Source organism: Moschus berezovskii, chromosome 23, assembly GCF_049115385.1.
Source record: "Moschus berezovskii isolate FMDL1 chromosome 23, NW_MosBer_1.0, whole genome shotgun sequence".
Taxonomy (NCBI): domain Eukaryota; kingdom Metazoa; phylum Chordata; class Mammalia; order Artiodactyla; family Moschidae; genus Moschus; species Moschus berezovskii.
The window spans coordinates 61076512-61100358 of record NC_142482.1 but is presented as its reverse complement, the minus strand read 5'-3'; positions in this window follow the sequence as shown (position 1 = coordinate 61100358).

Here is a 23847-nt window from a genome sequence, read left to right as displayed (position 1 = left end):
TGTCTCAGAGTTGTCCGCACTGAGCTGAAGTCATCCAACAATTAGAGTTTTAAGTGTCCGTGTTGCGACACAGCTTTCTGCTGTACGTGGTGATGCTCTGTATCCAGCTGTCTCTTCAGTTTGGGGGCAGCACTTTGACCTATGACCTTGCTTCTCTGGCAGTTCTGAGAATAACTGTTCATTTTTCGGTTTGCTCACCATTTACTTGTTAGTGTGGAGTGCTGACTTCTAAGCTCCTTGCATGCCTGCACCAGAAACCAGAGCACCCACCCACAATATTTAGAAGCGTTCTAACGACCCTAGCCTCTTGAATGCACACATGCTGCAGCCCTCCGGCCTGACCCATCGGGGCTGGCACCTCCCTGCGGGGCGGGGCTGGCGCCTCGGGAACTCCTCCGCCGGCCTCACGGCTCCGCCCCGGGCTCCCGTCGCGCGTCTGCTTCTTTCTCATCTGTTCCGTCTTTCAGAGGGTGCACATCCTCCTTGGCTTTAGGATCAAGGGTTTCTGAGAAGTATTTGTGTTTAGAGCTTGAGTATCTAAAACGTATTCATTTTACCCTCCTATGTAACTAGAAGTTTGGCAGAAGGAAATCAATTCTGTCAGGACATTGAAGCCATCGCTCCGAGTCTCCTAGTTTGCTGTCTTGACTATTTCACTTAGCACCTGGGGCAGAAGATCGTGGGGGTGGGGGTCATCACATCAAACCCGGGAGAACTTCCTTCCATCCCAGACCCCCAGGGACGGTCCAGCTCCCCCTTCCCCCGTGTGTCCAGGCTGCTCCGTCTGCCTGTCCAGTGCTCCATCAGAGAGGCCTCTTGGCAGAAGCAGAAGCCCTCCTGGGCCGAATCATCTGACCCCACAGCCCCTCCCTGCGAGACCCGCACCCAGGAGGACGTCGCCTGCTTTGTCACCCATGGCACTGTGCTCTTGCCATGTGCATCGTGCGACGCTTTTCCCTCATCTCTGTGTGTTCAAGTCCTTGCACCCAGGGGCCACGGCTTTACGATTCCTGTCTCCCCAGGCTGCCTGGACCACAGAACTGTTGGTTTAACTGACTTGGATGGAGACGATATTTGCTCCCGGATAGCGGGACAAGCACAGCGACTAGTGTGGGTGCCCAGACCTCAGCTGGCCCCCAATCTTTCCGGGTGGGATTCAAGCCTGATGCTGTCAGGTTGCCTAAGCCACTGTTTCGGAGGCTCCCACCCCAGGGAACCCCGGGGGAAGGACGGCTGCTGTCTCCTCTGGTGGCACTGATGGCTCCACAGCGCACAAGGCACCGCCCCCTCCAGATGGAAAGAACGCGAACAGGGGACAGCAGAGGGAAGACTGTCCTCTCTGAGAGGTCTCCCCTCCAGGAATGGCCGAATGCAGGGTTTCCAGGCGGTGGCTTGTCTCCAGGACCCTCTGAGTCCCACACCTGCCCCCTCCTCCGGTCACATCTCTGCCCCAAACCCTCTGACTCTCTCGAGAAGGTCAGCTTCCTGGAGTCCAGATGGCTTCACTGCCCCGACACCCAGAGCCAACACTTGGATCGCTGCAGAGATCTCCATCCAGAGAAGGGGATGCAGAAACAGGGCTCCCTCCCAACCCTGGAGAGACATTCCAGCCAGAAGAAGCAAGGACGATCCGGGGAGGATGGCAAAGGCTTCGACTCAGAGACCTCCCCCAGCCTTGTGAGTCTGAGACATGTGTTCTCGGCTATCCCGGAGAAGGGAGTGGCTTTCACGCTCTATCCTTTTCCCAGCTGTCCTTCTTGCTTTTCCTAATGGGCCGTGTCAGACACCTTTGCAGTTGCACATCCTCACACGGGTGTACAGAGCTGAGATAATTTCAGGACGGTCAGGGGCCAAATGCCCACGCAAGATAGAGAGGAGCATTCACCTATAAGCAGCTTTGTAATACGCTTTTAAACGTTACCATTGTATTGAAGCCTCCTCCCCACAGCGGCTTCAGAAACACTCCACAAAATATTTTCATCTCAACTTCTTCCTTTTCATGCTTTTTAAAATATATGTGTATAATCCACGCATGTCTTCAAAATATGCAGATTTAAAAGATGCAATTTTTCAGTCGTTTTAGATTTTTTAAAAAACTTACTGTCCTCTGTAATGATGGGCAGAGAAGAAAACACAGGTTTCGCTTCTGTTTTTCTGTAGTTGCTTTCAAATTAGGCTTCCTCTCTGGTGGAAGCACGTCCTGGGCGTTCTCTGTGGTAATTTAGATGTGTATGTGTATACCCTGGGAAAGACGCCTAGAATCCTTTGCTTCCTTTCCTATTTTTTAAAAAAGTTTAGTCTACTAGCCTAAATGTGGGATGTTTTAGAAGGTAGAACAGCCACCTTTCAGATCAAGCAACAGTGAGGTTAACTTTCTCCCTTGAACCATTCAGTTCAGTTCAGTCGCTCAGTCGTATACGACTCTTTGCGACCCCGTGGACTGCAGCACGCCAGGATACCCTGTCCATCACCAACACTCAGACTCTTGTCCATCAAGTCGGTGATGCCATCCAACCATCTCATCCTCAAACCATTAGGCCATAACTCGCTGTGGCGCCTACCTGAGGCACCTCTTTCCCCGACTCGCAGACAGAGTTTCTGGAAGCTCATAGCTTACAGAGTTTCTGCCTCCCTCATAGCTGTGAAATGGGAAGCCTTCTGCACTCAGCTGATATCATTTCAGTTTGGGGGTGGGAAGCAGGAGGGAGGAAACTTTTTAAAAGTTATGAAACTACCCCTGCACCCCACCTAGCTCCCTCGTGCACCTGCAATATTGTTTTTTTTTAAGAGGATTAAAACCCATCCCCACCCAGACCTAACCACTCCTCCTTTGCTTTTTCCAAGAGCCCATTAGGACACAGGCCAAACCTTGGTCCCAGTCTGTCTGCCAAAGACGGAACCCTTCCCTGCTCAGAAACAGCGTCCCTTTTTCCTCCCTGTTGGTAACGCAGTAAGCTGCAAACTTCTCATTTCTGACATCCCTCCTTCTCCTCATCACTCCAGCCACCTTTACTGCCTCTAAATCCTAGATGCCAGCTCTAGACCTGCCCCTCCAACACAAGGCCGCCTTTGAGTAAAAGTCATTCCTTTTAAGGTCCTTTGCGCCACTTGGGCTCCCGTGAGACCAGCATGCGCTGCTCATGGGACTTTTGTGTGGCTTTGAACAAGTGTGCTCATTGACAATCAGTGGGTTGTTCCAGGTTTTTATCTGGTGAGATAAGGGGACACGGATCAATTCCTCCCATGTCTCTACGGCTGCCTAGGAACCAGGGACCCGGGACTGCCTTTGAAAGCCAGTGCAAAGCAGTATCTTCCCCAGAAAGGATATTCTGATCTGATGGGCTGCAACAGGGAGACTTTCCTCTCTCCTGTCACCAGAGGATTGGGCTGTGGGGTCAGCGCCGGGTCTGAGTGCCCGACGGGGGTGGGCTGAGACAGACTCTTTACAGGGGGAGACCCTGTCTTGTGCACACAGGACCCCGTCTGCTCCAAGGACCACAGCGGGTCTTGGAGTGGCTGGCCCTGTGTCCTGTCGGGGTCCCCAGGAATTCCTCCTTGGGAACAGTGACCCCGGGAGTCTGCACTTTCCTCCTGACACTGGCCAGCCTTTGTTATCTCCTCCGAGTCTCTGCCATAGCTACACCCTGGGGTTCCACCAGTCACCAGTCCACAACCTTGGGTTTCAGAAATGCAAATATTTAACCAGCAGATTAGGGTGTTCTGGTTTGATGTATTAGTTTAGTCTTGTCTTTTTAAGGAAATTAGGATTTTCAAGACAGCATGTTTCTAACTGTATCACCCACACAAGTCACGGATAAAATCTGTAGGATATAAGGTGATTTAGTTCAAGATAAACACTCTGAGCTTCCAAACCCGCTTTGTCTTCACACAATCATTTCAGCCTCCTTGCCGAAGAGTTCGTGGATAAGATGGATCATTCTGAACTGTGCTGCTGGGTGGAGATTCAAATCTCCTCCTTCATACTGAAAGTCTAAATACGCCAAGACTAATCTCAATTTCTATTGTAAGCAGCTATCGAAAAAAGAAAAGGGAAGTGAGATCAAAGTTTAAAAATGTTGTTCAGGACAAAAAATGTGTGTTTGCAGTCCGTCTTTTTCCGTCTTGTTGTATGTGATTTCACATCAGAAGAATTTCTGCTACAAGTCAGACTCAGTTCAGCCTTTGAAAGCGGCCCCAACATAGAGTTCTGGGGAGGTCTCTCACCTATGAGGCCAGCCTTGGAGGATGAGCTGGTGGTTCTCAGACTCATAGACCCGGTGACCATGAGTCCTGAGAGCACCTCACAATCGTGAAGCCCTGCTGACCCCCACCCAAGACGTTCAGCTCAGTTGACCTCCAGGCGATTCTACTGCAAACAAGGGCTCTGTGGGGGAAAAGTCACTCCCAGTTCTACTGGTGGCAAGATGACCACTCTCAAGGTTTAGTGCTGGGTTAATGAAACTCCAGGATAACCGTCAGTATCCTTGCTTCCCAGTAACCACATCCTCGTGAAGTCCCTCCCAAGAGGAATCAGGGCTGGTCCTGCATGACCCAGAGAATATGCTGAAGCATAATGTAAGCTTCATAATATATGAAGACAGTGTGGGACGTTCCAGGCCAGGCCGTGAAAGACACTGAAGCTTCCACCTACAACCCAGATTTTGCAACAGCAGCACTGTGACCATTTTGGACCAGCTAACTCTTCACTGTGGGGGCTGGTCTGTGCATTGTAAGGTGTTTAGTAGCATCCCTGGCCTCTCCCCATTAGACGGCATCAGCATCTCCTGCTTGGTTATAAAAATCAGAACTGTCTCCAGGCACTGCTGAACAGGCCCAAGTTGAAGACCTCTGACCTGGACTCGACTTGCTAGCTCTGGGGACAACAGGTCACCGGGCATTGCGAGAGCGCTCTGGACAGGAACTTGTGGCGGGGAGCTGAGACCCCCAGCCTACAGCTGATTCCATCTTGCCGTCCCCTGGGGGGAGCCACCTGGAGAGGGACCAAGCCACCAGAAGGCAGGGGGAGCTGGCCAAAAATTGATGGCTAACTCCACGGGAGCCAGAACCTTCCACGTGGACCACTCCCAAATTTCTGACACATAGAAACCAAGAGAGATAACAGATAATGATTATGTTGTCAAAGCCGCTGAATTTGGCGGCGACTTGCCTGATTGGTTTGTTCAGCAATTATTCTTAAGGTCTGAGATCCGGCTGGATGGAGAGCAGGCGTGCACATCCTTTTTCTTTCCCTGAGCACATTCTTTCCCTGACCCCTCGCAACCCCATGGACTGCAGCACGCCAGGCCTCCCTGTCTATCACTAACTCCAGGAGTTTTCTCAGACTCATGTTCATCGAGTTAATAATACCATTTAACCATCTTTTCCCAGCATCAGGGTCTTTTCCAATGAGTCAGCTCTTCATATCAGGTAGCCAAAATATTGGAGTTTCAGCTTCAGCATCAGTCCTTTCAATGAATATTCAGGACTGATTTCCTTTAGGATGGACTGGTTGGATCTCCTTGCAGTCCAAGGGACTCTCAAGAGTCTTCTCCAACACCACAGTTCAAAAGCATCAATTCTTCGGTGCTCAGCTTTCTTTATGGTCCAACTCTCACATCCATACGTGACCACTGGAAAAACCATAGCTTTGTCTATGACTTCATTAGCAAAGTAATGTGTCTGCTTTTTAATCAGCTGTCTAGGTTGGTCATAGCTTTTCTTCCAAGGAGCAAGCGTCTTTTAATTTCATGGGTACCATCAGTGGTACCTGGGTCTGAAGTATCTCCACAGGTTATGGAGGATGTGACTGTCCCTCACCATTTACAGACCAAACATATATGCTGTTCCTAAACCAGGCAAACGCCCTGCTCCCGCAGGTGGGACGTCAAATGTGTGGGCCTAGAGGAAGGACTGATGCTAAAGCTGAAACTCCAATGCTTTGGCCACTTCATGCGACGAGTTGACTCAGTGGAAAAGACTGATGCTGGGAGGGATTAGGGGTGGGAGGAGAAGGGGACGACAGAGAATGAGATGGCTGGATGGCATCACCGACTCTGTGGACATGAGTTTGCGTGAACTCCGGGAGTTGGTGATGGACAGGGAGGCCTGGCGTGCTGTGGTTCATGGGGTCGCGGAGAGTCGGACACGACTGAGCGACTGAACTGAACTGAACTGAGAGGAAGAACTGGGGACCCTGCTCGTTGCCAGCCCCGCTGCTCTGGTGTGGGGTTCTGGGGCCGGTTTGTTTGTCCGGAGATGTTGGCGAGGCAGCTTGGAGGTATTGTTTTTGTTGTCGCGTGTTTTACACAGTTACCATTTGACAATGAATTAAGGTCTATATGTTTCCCTTTTTAGCCACAGTGAGCTTCAAAGGGCTATTCAGCTTTCGTTTTCCATACTCTCAAGAGTAATGTATTATTCCACTTTTTTCCTATCGTCGTCAAATGCATATCACTCCATTTTTTACCGCAGTCAACAAACATGTATTATTCCATTAGCAAAACAGTCTGCTGATTTTAGAATATCTAAATTCAATTATCCAGTTCTATAATTATTAATGTGATTTTCCTTAAAATATATGAGAGGAGAGAAAACTGGAAACTAGGGAGCAAAGTACTATAGATTCTTATTCTTTGGTTTGGTTCCAAAGTTCTGCACCAACAGATGATGGAGCATTTATTGGAGAGAAAAGAACAAAAAGGAAAGAAAGAGGAATAAGAAAACCACTTAGGCCCTGGAAAGAGCCCGGCACCCTTTCTGCACATTGTCTTTAACTCTTTCTCTGATTCATAAATATTTCACATAGTTATAATCAAAGTGTACACTTTATGCATTACTTTTCCATAAGATATTATATGGTTCTCTGTTTCAAAATAAAATACATAGTTGCCATTTTAATGGCGGCATAATATTCCATGTTCTTGATATACTGTCACGTCCTTATTGTTGGATATCTGGTTTGTATGAATCAGACTTGTAACAAGATATGACTTCTGAGAAGATCTAGAAATATTGTCAAAAGATGTCTTATGAGCTGATTTTGATATTCCAGTGCCTCTATTGATTCTGCAGTAAGTAAAATGTAACTAAAGATTGCTCACAAGTCGGTTGGAAACATGGGTATTATATATACAGAGAGAGAATTTACAGAGAGATACGTGAAATTCAAAAAATGACAGAAATGAGATGTAGGTGAGACAGAAAAGCCGAAATATACATAAAAACCAAACAGAGCCAGATACATAAATAAAGACATTTTCGTCAAGTTACTCATCCACGTGTGAGAATTTTCATGGTCCAGGAGTTTCTCTGTCTGAATGCACGATTCTATTTAATCTTGAAATGCTGAGCACATCCTCCAGGTTTTATATCCCTACACAGCTAAATTGTGTCTCAGCTTCTCTCTAAGGTTTATGCTAAATCCATATTCCTAGGTTAAAGCAACGGTTTCTAAAGTGAAAGGCAGGAATGGAAAGTGGAAAGTAAGGCGTGTTCCTAGTTGGAGAAAAAAACATAGAGGATCTCAGGAGGGACTTTGACTTATGGGACAGTGGGTGTTTGAGAAGGTAACCTGGAGAGCAGCAGAGATAAAGGAAGGAACGACTTCTGTGGTCTGGGCTTTTATGAAGGGACACTGACAGAGCTACGCGATGCCCTTGCGAGACACTGAGCTGTTGAGACTACGTCTTGGGGCGTTAGGGGCTGAGGTTCTCCCTTTGAAAGAACCAGGTTCACCCCTGCCCACCCTGATCCCAGCTGAGCGACAGGGCAAATTCCATCTCCCTGGAACGCTTCAGCCGGCGGAGTGACAAACTGCAGAATCGTTCTCGCCGACGCTGCTCTGAGAGAGACCGATGCGTCTTTGTTTTTCTTCCCTCCCTCATGGGCCCAGCTGTGACTCCGGGCCAACCTTGAAAACTTACCCAAACTGGTACACAGCGAGAGGAGCTGTCTTCTAGGAAAACGGTCTCTGCAGATTATTTCTTCTCTCTGAGACTCACAGTGGTGGCTCGTGGGATGGTCCAAACCCAAATCCTAGTTCTGAGCCGGACGTCACCCTGTGAGGTCCAGTCAAAGTGCCCTGGAGTATGTGTCTGCAGTAGAAAATCCTAATAACTTACTCCTCAGTCTTACCTGCTCTGAATAAATGACAGTTATCTTCAACCCCTATGTGAAGGGACGATCAAACTGTGTCACGCAAATCGATATACTTGATTATGTACCAGCATCTACATAGTCGCTTCCCTGGTGGCTCAGCGCTAAAGAACCTGCCTGCCAAGCAGGAGAAGTGGGCTCCATCCTTGGGTTGGGAAGATCCCCTGGAGAAGGAAATGGCAACCCACTCCAGTATTCTTGCCTGGAGAATCCCATGGACATAGGAGCCTGGTGGGCTATTGTCCACAGGGTCACAAAGAGTCAGATGTGACTTAGTGATTGAGCCCAGGTGGGACAGTGGTAAAGAATCCTGCCAGTGCAGGAGACCCAAGAGACTTGAGTTCAATCCGTGGGTCAGGAAGATCCCCGGGAGTAGAAAATGGCAACCCACTCCAGTATCCTTGCCTGGAGAATGCCATGGACAGATGAGCCTTGTGGGCTGCAGCCATGGGGTCGCAAGAGTTGCATGTGACTGAGTGACAACATTCCACGTTCACATATATAAATACCTGTAACAATTTCTAGATCTAATTCTGTGTGTTCTCACACACACACTATATGAGTTCATACTGACACTTCTGATTTCATTCCAACCCCTCCTCTCCAGTGTGGGCACCTGGGGCCCCTCTCCCAGCGGAGAACCTGCCGTGGCCATGGGATCAGGGAGAGGACATGCCCAGACCTTGCAGAGGCCAGATGGACGCAACCCAGAGACCGCAGGGTTCTACTCATCTCTTAGCCACAGATTCAGGATTCGCAACACAAACACAGTGACTCACGGGTCCTGTGGTCAGGAGCCCAGGTTCAAGGAGCAGGGCAGCTGCAGGGCCTCCTCTGGCTGGAATCTGGGGTCCCCTCCGAGCTCTCTGGTGTGGATGGCTGTCAGACCCTGGGACCATCTGGGTGCAGCTCTCAAGCTCCTACAGGCCCCCTCCCTGCCACGGAGGCTGCTCCCTGATTCCAGGGGTCTGCGCGGCCAACAGGGGAGCCTCTGCTCCAAATCACCCTTGTCAGGAAGTCCTCCGTGAAAGGGCTCTCCTGCTTAGGTTAGGCCCACCCAGGACAATCTTACTTTTCGTGATCTCAAAGTCAGCTGTTTAGGGACCTGAATTACATCCATAAAATCCCTTTATCTTCACCATGTTATTTAGTGTGTTAGTTGTTCAATCATGTCTGACTCTTTGCAACCCCGTGGATTGTAGCCTGCCAGGCTCCTCTCTCCATGGGATTCTCCGGGCAAGATTACTGGAATGGGTTGCCATTCCCTTCTCCAGGGGATCTTCCCGACCCGGGGATCAAACCTGCAACTCCTTCTTGGCAGGCGGATTCTTTACTGCCTGAGCCAGCAGGGGAGACCTGTTAGTGTACAGGTAACTTCATGACAGGAGTGAGATTCCACTGTATTCACAAGTCTGGCCCCCAGTGACAGGAAGTTATCCAGAAGCTGTGCATGGTGGGGCCAGAGAAGGAATCCTGATTCCCTGAGCTAGCCTGACTTCCTAGCTTTTTTTTTTTAATGTACTTTTTAATTGTGGTATAAAGCCCAGAACATGAAATGCACTGTTTTAGTTCATTTTTACGTGTGTTGTGAGTTCAGGAGCATCAGGTGTGGTCACGGTGCTGGACTCCCAACCCCTCCCTTGGGCCCCACAACTCTCTCCAGCTTGTGAAGCTGGACCTCCATGCAGGCTGATCGCCGCTGCCCCGGCCGGCCTCCCCCACCCCACCCCTTCTGCGTTTGTGCAGCCGGGGCAGAAGCGGAGAAGCCGACAGTTTCGCCCAGCTCACTCCTAAGCGCAGTCCTGTCGGAGGCTGTTTCTTGTTCCATTCAGCGCTGGCTGCGCATCCGGCCTGCTCTTTACAGGACCCATGCAGCTCACCCCCGGAGCTGGGACCGTGAACCCCATTTGCGGGGCAGGATACAGAGGAAGAGACGAGTCAGGGGATGGAAACAGGACGTGCCGCCCGACTCTGCACTTCCCACAACTCCGGGCACAGCAGAACTTCCCACTCGGTCAGCAGGACGGGGCAGTCTCTTCGATTTGGGAAAGGAACCGAGCCCAGAAAGGAACCAAGCAAGGAACCTCGTGCCCGCCTGTGTCTCAGCGTCCCGATGACCAAACCGGGACGGCAGTGTCTACATGTGTTAAATCACCCCCCTCGTGTAGACAGCTTACATGGCAGTTATCTTCAACCCAGGACAGCTGTGAGACTCTGGAAAGGTTTCAGGGCTGCAGGAACTGTTCTCAGACTGCACAATAAAAGATCGTTTTCCAGTTTATTGGAAGCTTCCCTCCTCACGGATGTGTCATTACTGAACAGGGTGAAGAACGTGACTTTGATTCTGTTTTTAATTTGTATTTCTTCTGTTCTGTGTCTGATGGAAGCTGTGGGCTGTGGGTAAAACCTGCTTTTCATATCCCGAGAGTCTTAGGCCCAGCTGGGCCAGTACAGAAGGGAATTTGGTCCCCCTTTCTGGGGTTTGAACGCTGTGTTTTGTGTCCTGCAAGGTTTCTTTAACTCTGTTCCCGAGTCATAATTATTTCCAGACAAGATGTTGGCTTGGCCACCGGCCACGGCCGTGATGCAACTTTTGAGTTTTTCAAGCAGCAAACACAGAGCCATCCTCTCGCCTTCCATGAGTCCTTGGTAACGTGGCAGAAGGAGAAGTCGTAATTTCCAGCTGTGATAATGTGTTTCCAGGATAAAGTAACTTGTTGTTCAAATTCCAAAACCACATGCGTAGAAACTTTCATTTTCTGTGTGGGCAGGGACTCTCCTCTGCAAGCAGAGTAAGGGTGACTCTGTCAAAGGCCTCTCTCTGCTTTTGAACGATGACGCCCGTGGGGTGGCGAGCCCCCCAGGAGAGGGTGGGGCTCAGATGTATGTAAGCGTTGTGTGTGGACTTGGGCCCGGGCAGGCTGGCGCTCTGGGGGACCTTTGACAGGTCGGCCATCTGCTGGGGACCCCAGAGGTGCCTGGAGCACTGAGGATCTTGGGTGTACCTGGGCTTAACCAACACAAATTCAAAAGACTTCCTGCTTGGAAACAAGAAAAAAGAAAGAGTGGAGAAGGAAATGGCAACCCACTCCAGTGTTCTTGCCTGGAGAATCCCAGGGACGGGGGAGCCTGATGCGCTGCCGTCTATGGGGTCACACAGAGTCGGACACGACTGAGCGACTTAGCAGCAGCAGCAGGGGTTATTTATATTGCCACTTCAATATTTTCAATGTACTTGAAGATAAAAGAAAATTCCATAAACACAGAGAACTATAGCCACCAGTCCCCAAAGATACGAGTGCAGCTGTTTCCACCTCCTCCAGAGCTAGAGGGGATCCAGGGTGAGGACGTCAGCGTGCTGGTCACGTCTCTCTGTGGACGCGGCCGTTCAGGTGGACACACGCTGCGGTCGGACCGTTTCCTCTGTGTCCCAAAGGCAAGTAGAGGACAGGCCCCGCAGTTTCCGCCAGCTGTGCCGGGCCTGGGACTGCCTGCACGCACACGCACGCACACGCACCACAGACACGCACAGTGTCTGACTGGCCCAGCCTACCTCACTGAGCGTGCGGAATCTCATCTCTGTCGACAGCCTCCCTGCAGCCCCTCCGAGCCCCCGTAAGCACTGCGAGCCCCTTCACCCCAGCCCCTCACCCCCACCGTGGCCCTGGGTCACGGTTTCCTTCCTGGTTCCCGACTCTGCCCTCTCTCCTCTCCGCAGAGGCCCCAGGACCTTGACTCAGAGATGCCCTCGGGCTGCCCAGCTGGCTCCGGTGTCCGCCCGTCGGCGCAGGGCTGGGCAGCCCCGACTAGCCAGGGCAGGTGGGTCTGTCTCCACCCACGACTTCACAGGTCTTCTGTGCCCACGTCCTGCTCCCCGACTTCCTGCAAGGTCGCTCAAGGTCACTGAGATCTGCTCTCCCCTTCCTCACGGTCAGTGTCCGCCACACGACCTGGTCTCCCCATTGGCCTGACTCCAAGCTAGGATCAGAGTCGGACCAAGCCTTGGGGAGACAGGCAGCCCGGTTCAGCCTCACTGAGATACCTGTGCGTTACGGCTGCAGCAAATGTGCGGAACGTGAAAAGAACTTAGAAGATAATTCTACCAGAAACGGCACCGTGAAGTCCATTTACAGGGGACAGAGACGTGCCAGGAAGGAGGTGACACAGGACTGAAAGTAGGGGACAGGTAGGTAAGCAAAGCAGTTCCCAAGACTCAGACACAGCAAGTACAGACCCGGACACGGCAAGTACAGAACCAGGTGCAGCCTGGCCATCGAGAAAATTCTCCCTGGACACCCTACCCTCTGGTTCACACTTCCTGCCTAATACCCCCGTGAGTCGTGTGACCTCAGCCAGCAGTAAGGAGGCCCCAGAATTCACTTGGGAATTAATTCAACCCTTAATTTTTGGAATGATATCTTCATTTCCTTAGTGAGCACATGGCATTAGTCTTGAAGAGATACTGAGTTAAGTGTAAAAATAATGAAGATAAATCAAACCTATTTTTTTAAATATTGGTACCAAGAAAAAGTCTGTGGATATTTGTTTCTTTCCCCCCCCATTTGTTATGTTTATGAGTATTTTGTGTGCTGGGTTGCCAGGTCACACTTGAAATTCTAATTTAAAGCATTAGTTTAAATAGTTGACAGGTGATGATTTTATGTTGACATTTTAAGGAAATGTAAGATTCATTATGTGTCCAGAGTTTATTTGTTATTTTTCCAGGAATAATTACTTAAGTATTTGGCACGATTTGCCTGTTCATCAGACAACTAAGGAAATAAAATTATTACATTTACAAATGCTGTTTAAAAGTTATTTGGGTTTTTTTTAATAGGGCCAAAGATTAATCAGAGGCCTTCTTTGAAAAGTTATTAAATATTACTAGATTCATTGTTGAAAATAAAGTTTGCAGGTTGCATGGCTTGTAAGTGTCATGAAGGGACACTGCCATCGTGCTAATTAAGCATTCAAAACACTCACCAGCTTTTATTGTAAGCGTATTTCTCATGAAGCCCTTTGGCAAGGATCACCTTTCCTTTCACCGAAAAGGCCATTTCAGACATTGATGAGCACACGCTCACACCAGAGGCCAGGGAGTCCAGTTCGAGCTCCAGGGAGGCTGCTGTTACCTGCGAACTGAGGCACTCAGCCCCTCTGAGCCTCAGTCTCCTCATCTGTAAAATGGGACAACAGCAATTACCTCGTGCGGCCGACGCTAAGGGTAATGAGACCAGGTGGGTGAGAGAGGCCCTTGCCAAGGACCCAACAGCAGGCACCCATGCTTGTCCCATCCAGGGCGACTACCATCAAAGAAGCACAGCAACCTTTTACCTGGGCCGCAGCCTTCCTGGATTTCATCAGAAATCCATGTCGTAAGGGAAACTTACACACTGTCTTGAAAGCCTGCAACGGCTCCATCTTAGTCAGGGGATGAGCCGAGGCCAGGGCTGTGGCCCACTGCCCGCACCCTGTCCCCCGCAAGCCGCCTGCATTCCCCCTGACCTCATTGCCTGCCATTCCCCCGCTGCTCTGACCCCGACCTGCCTAAGTGACCAGCGTTTTCCCTGCCTGCAAGTGTTTCCAGCAGGTTCTGCATAACCCACCCCCTCCCACTCTCAGGCCTCTTTTCAGATGTTGCCTGAGCCCCCTAAAAAGCCCACCATATCGGCTCCATCCCCCGGATGCCCATGGCCATGCTGTTCTTTTCCTCCAAGGTCCTCGTCACCATTAGGTAAAACGCCTGTGCTGTGACTGCCTCTGCATTCACACCCCCCGATAGGACGCAAACAGAGCAGGGAGCGTGTTCCCCGCTGTGAACCTGACGGAGTGGGAGCCCGCCCCTTGAAACAGCAAAGGATGTGAGACGAGTGGGCCCAGGACTCGGCCAGGGTGGATTTCCGAGACTCACCTGTTTGGTCATCGTGTACAGATCGCTGGACCTCCTGCCTCTTCGCTTCCTCCTGTCCATGGTGGGCGAGCAATCCTATGGGACATAGGGAGCCCAGGATGACTTGGGGTATAAGGGCGCATTGGATGGAAGGCAGTGCAGACTGTTATCACTAGCTGGTGACATTTCAAAAGACTGCCCAAGGATGCACAGTTATAAACATTTTGAAGTTGAAAATTGTTTTCCCCTGTGGAACAAGGCTGTGAGCCAAGAAGGACTCGCATCAGCAGTGCTCAGCCCTGTCACATGGTGTGGGGAAGGACAGTTTCCATGAATCGTCCCAAAACTGGTGAAAACTGGGGTCGACCTGAAGATCCTGGAGACGTCTCAGGAGGGAGTCGCTTGAGTCTTGGGAGCTTGTCTCTTGGCTCTATGAATGCCTGGTCAACGTTCTCTCAGTGGGGGTTTGGAAAATTGTTTGATGGGGAGGAACTCAATGAAGTTCATTACCTCTGATGATAGAACGATTCTCTGAGTGCAACGACTGTGTCCAGCAGGATGGCGTGCAAGTCCAAGAGAGAGAACAAGGGTTCTCCTCACTGTTTATATGGGGTCATTCAGTCCGCATTTTTAAAACTCCTCTCATCAAATTCAGAGACCAAAGATCTTTCTCTCAGAAACTGAAACTTCTGTACAGAAAGAGCCCAGGCATTTTTGCAGGAAATAGGCTGGTGTGACGGAGAAGGCAATAGCAAGCCACTCCAGTACTCTTGCCTAGAAAATCCCATGGATGGAGGAGCCTGGTAGGCTGCAGTCCGTGGGGTTGCTGAGGGTCGGACACGACCGAGCGACTTCACTTTCACTTTTCACTTTCACACATTGGAGAAGGAAATGGCAACCCACTCCAGTGTTCTTGCCTGGAGAATCCCAGGGAAGGGGGAGCCTGGTGGGCTTCCGTCTATGGGGTCACACAGAGTCGGACATGACTGAAGTGACTTAGCAGCAGCAGCAGGCTGGTGTGACAGTTCACCTGGGCGGCTCTACAGAATGACAATGGTCTGATTAGCTGAGGCCACAGGTTCAAATACAGCAAGGTACTCAAACCAGCCACCCTGGCACCAGGCCACACAGCTGCGCCCGAGCTAACCTGGGGCCAGGTTCACTGGGGGGTGGGGGGGAACAGCTAAGCGTCAGGCTCCTGGGGACACAAGATCACATGTGAGAGTCTGGAATGATCTAGAGCAGGTGGGGGGAGGGTGTCAAACCAAACTCCAGTGTTATCTTGTTTTTCTGCAGTTTAAGGGCAAGATGCTCGTGGATGGGGGCCAAGCACAAGAGGTGAGCGCCACCTGGTGGATGCACCCGGAGGTTCCCCCTGGTACCCAACCTGCCCCCACTCCCAGCCCCCACCCGCCAAAGTCACCAGCTGACTGTTAACGCGGCAGATGGAGCGTCGCGGAGGATGGAGCGTACACTTGATGACATTCTTCCACATTTTTCAAAAGAAGGGTAATTTAAAAGCTAGTAATGAATTTCCCCCGGGGAACCCCCAGGGTGCTGTCTGCTTCTTGTCCTTCTAACCCCAGGGAGGTTACACAGGAATCCTCCCCTCACCCCATTCCTTGTTCTTTTGCTCAGACAGACCCTCCCTGACGTCCATCTCACACCTTTTGGCTTCCTGCCAGAAACGCTGATTTTGTGTAAATGCCACGTAGGGCCCAGAGATGCCACGTGAGCAGGGCCGGCCTCTGGCTCTGAGTCAGGAGAACAGACATGCAAGTGATGAGTGTTGGGATTTGCGGACAAGGAGCAGCAAGTATGAAAGGGCTGCCGAGGGCAGGGGGAGGGTCTGGGGAGGGTCAGAGTTCGGGGGCAGTGAGGGCGGGGGGGGGGGAGGGTCAGGGGCCACGTGCAGCGCCCCCAGAGTCCACCCCGATCGGTGCTGCCATCCAGCTGGCGCTGCAGCTGCAGTCTCACCCCGAAGCCGGCCCCCGGGGCCTCTGCCCTCCGTGGCTGCACTGGGCTGGCCCGGGTGTGGACACGGCGCTTTTCCTCTGAGTTCATCCAAGGCAGGGTTGGAATTTTCCGGTTGTTTACCAGGCAACTGGGAGGAGAAACAAAAGCAACAACATGAAGTGCTAGTTTGCTGAGGCCACTACCCAGCCCGGGGAGACAGGCGGACACCCGAACACCGGCGAAGACGGCTCGGCGATAGCAGCTCCTCTGCACGTGGCTCCTCAGCCCCCTTCACCCCTCGCTGGTCTCCAGGCGGCCAGGCCAGCGGAGGCGGAAGGCAGCTCACGAGTCTCCCGGGCTGGCTGAGATCCACAGCACCTTCCAGACGCAGCTTCCGGAGCCCCGCTCTGGGGTGGGCTCGTGGCTTTGCGCCTCCCAGCCCCACTGCAGCCCTCCGCCCTCGCCCCTACCCTCCTCCTCCTCCTTCTTCTTCAAGACTAATGAACATTTACATAAAGTAAAAATATGAATTCACGGATCATAAGCATTGCTTGTGGTATATGAGGGGCTTCCCTGTTGGCTCAGACAGTAAAGAACCCGCCTGCAATGCAGGAGACCCAGGTTTGATTCCTGGGTCAGGAAGATCCCCTGGAGGAGGGCATGTCTACCCACTCCAGTATTCTTGCCTGGAGAATCTCATGGACAGAAGAACCGGGTGGGCTACAGTCCATGGGGCCGCAAAGAGTCAGACACAACTGAGCAACTAACACATCCACCCTCCCACACACACACATAGTATATGGAGTATGCACAGACAGGTGTGATTTCATCAGTTCAATCTCGGTCGTGTCTGACTCTGCCACTCCATGGACTGCAGCACGCCAGGCTTCCCTGTCCATCACCAACTCCCACAGCTTACTCAGACTCATGTCCACCAAGCAGGTGATGCCATCCAACCATCTCATCCTCTGTGATTTCATAGTCATGAGAATAAATAATATACAAAAATATAACGTATATTTGCACCAAAAAATGTATTCCTATTATTTAAGTTTTAAACTGTAATATATTAAAAAAAAAAAAAAGACTAATGAACATTTGAGTACCTCTGAGCTTGGCGAAAATTTCTTTTGGTTCCTATGGAATCAAATCTGTAACCTAACGTACACACTTCTCGATTTCACCTTGAGATGAGACTAAACACCTTCCTTTTTACAGAGTTGATTGGGACAATTGCCTTTAGTCTGGGCGAACTGGAAATACTGCAAAGCAAGGCTGGATCTGGATGTTCACCTTGAGACTCTGCACACTGAGCAGGAAGGGAGGCCGGGTCTGGAGGCAGACGGTCCTGGCGCGAGGGACCAGCGGCCCATGGACAAGTCCCCAGCCGCCGACCTGGGCGAGGGTCCCCGGCCCGGGTCTGGGTGAGGGTCCTCAGCCCCGGATCTGGGTGAGGGTCCCCGGCCCCAGGTCTGGGTGAGGGTCCCCGGCCCCGGTTCTGGACGAGGCCATAGTCCGAGCATCCTCCCTGCTGCCCACGGTCCCGAGCGAGGGCCCCACACCCTGCGCCCCGCTTCCTTTCTGCAAAGTGGCACAGACCGTCTTGGCGGAGACGGGGCACCGTGCCCGCCCCGCAGGGCCTTGGTAAGGGCACCGCCCCCGGGGCCGCCGCACTCCCAGCCCCCCGACCGGCCCCTCGACAAGCTCTCTCGGACCCCCGGGACACCCCCATGAGGCTGTCTTTCACACTCTGCACTTTACACCCAAGGAGACACCGTTTTAAAAAGACGGACTTTCTCAAGGGTGCATTTCTAAGCAGCAGAGCTGGGCCTCAAACACCAGTTCGTGAGTTGCCAAAGCCTTGTTTTAAAGGACTGTTTTTTCTTGAGGTAAAACATGAAAAGTGCTTCAGCCACGATCCAGCTCAGTGGGTCTCCACCCTGTAAACACACGCGTGCTTGCGCATGTCTACCCCAGCCTCATCTGTTCCCTTCCCCAGGGTCGGGCCTCCGTTGTCCTCTCATGGGGCCTTTCAGACGTGAGAGCCTTGATCCCCAGAAGTGGCCACCTGGCCTCCACCCGCTGCACCACCCGCGGCTGCGGCCACCGCAGGTTGTCCTGGATCCGGGAGCAGAGGGAGGAGCTGAAGACAAACGCATTCCTCCTCACAGCAGGACAAATGCAGGGAAAACGGTACACATGACCTTACAAAACAGAGACAGAGCCACAGGTGTAGGAGACAAATGTATGGCTCCCAGGGTGTGAGGAGGGAGAGAGAGGGATTGGGAGGTTAGGGTCGACATCTACACACTGCTATGCCGAAAAGCCGTAGCTAATAAGGACCTACTCTGAACCACAGAGAACTCGACTCAATACTCTGTGATAACCTAAAGGGGAAGAAAATCTGAAAAAGTGAATATATTATATGTATAACTGAGTCACTGCCGTATAGCAGAAACAAATACAACATTGTAAATCAACTATACTCCAGTGAAATTTTAAAAACACACACACACAGAAACAAACTATTTCTATCTCTCGAGGATGGTCGGGGTCAGGAGTCAGGAGGCCAGCGGGGCAGCCTAGGACACTGCCCCCGGCTCTTCTGGGGGCCAAGGGCCATCCCAGCCACAGGTGAGGCCCAGGAGCCTGGAGCTCAGCTGGCTTTGCTCTCCCCATCCCCAGGTCTGGACACCCTTCCTCCACACAGCAGACCTCCACCCAGTCACCACACTGGGCAATGTCCACTCACAGCTGGTTCATTTCCAGGACAGAGTAAGGCTGCGCTGGCCTCATGGGAAGGACTCTGCTTCTTTCAGACCTGGCTTCTGGTTTTCTCTTCATCTAGGAGGTTGTTACGGCACAGGTGGCTCTTGGGATGGCTCCACTGTCAGAAGCAAGCTCCCTGCTCGGCTGGACCAGGACTCCAGGGCTCTCCCGGCTGGACGGTGCTTTTCCTCCCACTTCAGGCAAGAAGATGCAGGCCTGTTTCATCCTTGGTGATCGATAAGACCCGAGTAGAGCTGAGACCCCGCCATGCTTCCCCCGGGAAGCCGCTGATGGCTCTCAGACCAGCGCGTCCTCTGGACCAGACGGAACCATCCCCAGCCTGCTGAATGGCCTGAGGACACAAAAAACCGGTCTTAGAGATGTCACTGAACACTCTGCAGACTTCATGGTGGTCCAGTGGATAAGAATCCACCTGCCAATGTAGGGGTTCACGGGTTCCACCCGGGGTGAAGGAAGATCCCACGTACCACTGAGCAGTTCAGCCCGTGCTCCACGACTGTTGAGCCTGTGCTCTGGAGCCCGGGAACTGATCTCCCAGGCCTGCACACCCTGGAGCCTGTGCTCCACAGCAGGAGTGAGAGGTGAGAAGACCACACACCGCAATGAAGTGTAGCCCCGCTCACCGCAACCAGAGAGACTCCTGCGTGCAGCAGCGAAGCCCAGAGAAGCCGGAATAAACAAGTACAAATAAATTCTGCCTCCGACCCCATCATTTCAATAATTCAAATAATACTTACAGGTCATCTAACGCCTTAGCTTTCTCCCCCGTGTCACACCCATACCTACAAAACTTACTGCTTTCCCCATATATTTGACCGTTGGGCCAGTTTGGTTCTGGATACACTCCGATTCCAGAATTGCATTAGGAGGGGGTGAGCCCCATGGCAGGACTGTGGGAAGAGGGCGGTGACCATTTAACTCTAAAGGCAGACTCGCACCACATGTGGAGACCCCTTTCTTAACCAAACCCTTTGAGGTACTATTTTGCTGCAAAAATAACAGCTCTTGGGGCAAAGCCGAGGCAGAAGGGAGTAAAACTACCAGAACAAAATTGTTCTGCTTAATAAAATTCCTCAAGGCAGCCCAAGACTGAATGGATAGGAGACCGTCGACCAGAAAAACAAAAACAAAACAGATGTAAATGGAGGAGGAAGAAACAGTGGTGAGCAGAAGGGGCTGGGTAGCGGGGTCTTGCAGGGGATGCGCTCGTTTGGGGGGACTTTTGTGGGGCAGGAACACAGCACATCCCCTCCAACACCCCCTCGTGGACCCCGACTCCTCTGACCTGGAGGGGGAGCAAGCCCCCAGTAGGAGCGGGGCTGTGAATTCAGGAGGAACAGTCTGGGGACAGGATTCCAGAACAAGAAGCTGGAGCTGACTGGGAGGAATCCGGAAATGTCCCCAGCTCCCTGAAAATATGGGGAGGACGCTGGATTCCCCGGTGTTCAAACTGGGGCTGTGGGGAGCTTTTTCCGTTCCTGAGTGTGCCGTGACCCCGCAGCAGGAGGACTGGGCCCCTGTGCAGCTGACCAGCGGATGCGCCCCTCCTGTAGGCCCAGGCCCCAATTCAGCAAAATTTGTGCTGAATTAATTCTGGTTACTATGGAGATGCTGATTTTAAATTGGGTAACAAGGGCCTGCATACAGTTCTGTCTGTCCCTTTTCAGCCTAGAGTCTGGCTGGTGAACAAGATCTTTTTCATTTGGTGCCATAAATAACACATTCAGAAAGATTCTATCAATTCAGTCCTACGGAAATATTGGTGTCAAAATTAGCAACACAGCACCCTTTGTATGACACGAGGCCCGTACCTGCTAATACCTCCCAGTGGATTTTATTAATCACACCTGACAAATGAGCCCTGTTTGCTAAGAGGTCGATACAAAGAGGTTGATACGTTAGTCTGCGACTCATTTTTCTTTTCCATAAAGTTACTTTTTAAAGAAATTGAAAAAATCACCTATAATTTGTTGCATTATAAAAAATACTACAGTCACAAAACTTGGAAAGCCAAGAGGAGACACACAAGCTTCTCCCATGCTGACAAAAACAACATGAGCGTTGTAATATATTTCTAGGAACATGTTCATTTGTTTCTTTGCAGTTTTTCATTGTTTAATTTTTTTGAAAATTATGAAGCCTTTCCAACATTTCCAAAATAATATAACACCTATACCCTCCCCACTAAAATTAAAAATCTGTTAGCATTTGACTATGTAATTGTATACAAAAAATTACTGTATTCCTCTCTTTTAAAAGGGCTTCCTTAGAAAGAATCTGCCCACAATGCAGGAGATGCAAGAGACTCAGGTTCAATCCCTGGAGAAGGGAATGGCTACCCACCCACTCCAATATTCTTGCCTGGAGAATTCCACGGACAGAGGAACCTGGAGGGCTACAGTCCATGGGGTCACAAACAGTCAGACACAGCTGAGGACCTGACACTTTCACTTTTTTCTTTCTCTTTTAAACAGATAGAGGATGACAGATAAAGCTAAAGCTCTGGCCCCGAGGTCCCGTCCACCCACACATGTCCGCATGTCCGTGGCTGCATGATTCTTCACTTTTTACTGCATATTACATAGACCGATAAACACCTACTCCCTTTTTGTGTGTATCTTTGAAATATACATATATCTTTCTGCTCTTTATTTTTTCTTCCAATGTGATGTTACTGCAACTCAAGCTGTCCCCCTTCACCTGGGGCATCAGTGCAGGGCCTCCACAGTCCCCCACCTCAGCGCAGCATGCTGTCCAGCTGCAGCTGCAGCTGTCATGGCTCAAGACCGTCCCCAGCTTCACGCCTCTCTGATCGCTGCCCCAGCGGAGTCCAGCCTGGTCTGCTCGGGTGAAGGGACAGCACACCGTTCCTCTCGCAGGACCATCCATCAGTTCCCGTGCGACCGTGTGCTCACACAGTCATGTCCGACTCTTTGCCACCCCATGGACTGTAGCCCACCAGGCTCCTCTGTCCGTGGGATCCTCCAGGCAAGCATACTGGGGTGGGTGGTCATTCCCTCCTCCAGGGGGTCTTCCCAACCTGGGGATGGAACCCACGTCTCCTGTGTCTCCTGCATGGGTCCAGTTTCAGGTAAGCAGTGCTTCCAGAAGGCAAACAAGCAGCAAACAACCTGACCTCATTCTGGTCGTCAGTCAGGGATGGACAGAGAGGAAGCTGGGAGCAACATCTCAGAGTGGAGCAGGGGGCTGGGGCCGGGGGGTCTTAACTCATCTTCCGCCTCCAGCTCAGACACTCAGAAGGCCAAGGTCTCTGAGGTCTCCCATCTATGTCCTAAGTCACTTTCTTCTACTTGCTGCTTCTTAAGTGTTCTTTCAGAGCAAACCACAAATTCAAGGACTCTTGAGCAATTCCACACTCAACAGCTTGGGTGCGTCTCAGAGACACACTATCGCATGAATCCACTTAAGTTCAAAAGAAGCAAAGTCGACTCCCAGCGATGGAGGCCAGCAGAGGGTCCCCTGTGGGCGGACAGGGGTGGAAGGAGCTCGTACGGGGCTTCCAGGGCGCTGCTGATGCTGCTTCCGTAACCGGGTGCCTCGCTACATTAATGCCTTCACTTGTGGACCGTCTCGGAGCTGAATCCTCAGAGCATGCACATTTCTCTGTCAAAATTTTGCTCAGCTAAAAGGTTTACTCTTTAAAAAAGTAAATCAAAAGTATTCTGTATAGATCAGCAGATGAATGGATAAGGAAGTTCTAATACACATACACCGAGGAATATTACTCAGCTATGAAAAGGAACAAATTTAAGTCGGTTCTAATGATGTAAGTGAACCTGGAGTCTATTATACACAGACGGAAGTCAGAAAGAGAAAGCCAGTTGTCGCACATGAACGCATATATATGGTATCTGGAAAGATAGTGCCAACGATCCTGTGTGCAGGGCAGCAGAGGAGCAGAGACATAAAGGGCGGACTTTGGACACAGTGGGAGGAGAGGGTGGGGTGCTCTGAGAGAGCAGCATCGCAACACATACACTGCCATGGACCAGACAGCCAGTGAGAGTCTGCTGTGTGACGAGGGGCCCAAAGCCGGCTCAGTGATAGGCTGGAGGGGTGGGGTGGGGAGGGAGGTGGGGGAGGGGGGTTCAGGCAGGAGGGGACACAGCCTATGGCTGATTCATCTTGATGTATGCAGATCCAGCACAATATTGTAAAACAGCTATCCTACAATAAAAATAAATAAATAAAAATGTTATAAGTATTCTGTATATATATGTATATAACTGCATAAGTGAATCACTTTGCTGTCCACCTGAAGCTAACCACATTGTTATGATCGGCTATGTCCCAACATAAAACAGATTATTTTAAGTACTCTGAAAACAACTGAGGTTTTTGGCTATTCCTCCCACAGGGGAACACACTCATAAAGGGAGGAAGGCAGGGAGGAAAACAGTGAGGTGAGTGAAATATCGGGACCAGTTCGAGGCGCTGGGAACCAGGTCTCTGGAGAGAAGGACGATTTGGATGCCCAACTGGGCTTCTTTTTAAAGCAGCATTCATGCCCCTGTCAACTACGGCTAGGATGGCAGCATCCTTAACACACTTCTAAGGTGCTATTTTAGCAAGCACTCAAAAGGAAGTCTGAAGCCAGGCTGGCCATTTCCAGAGACAACTGGTAGCTTTTCCCCTTGCCTCCGGGCTCCCCTAGGCAAGGGCTGGTGAAGGTGCAGCTGCCGTCGGTGCCCGAGGTGCATCCACCCTGCCCTGTCCTATGAATCTCTCTGGCTGGCAGGTTCAGCAGTCAGCGGGGTCCTGCCCAAGACCCGTGGCTCAGGAAAACCTTTCAGGGTGGCGACCACCCTATGGAAGAGGGTGATACAGCTGTGCTGTGACCTCACCTGGGACCCTGTGCTCCCTCCAGGCACAAGGGAGACATTCCAGGCTGTCAGGGGAGCGGGCTGAAGCTCTGTAAGCTGACAGCATGGCTGCAAGAAGCGATCCGACTTGCCTAGGTCCCCGACTCTCCGGGCTGGTCTGTGATAGTACAGGTGTGTTGCAAACACAGCGCCCACCTGTTCCTGGGGAAATCT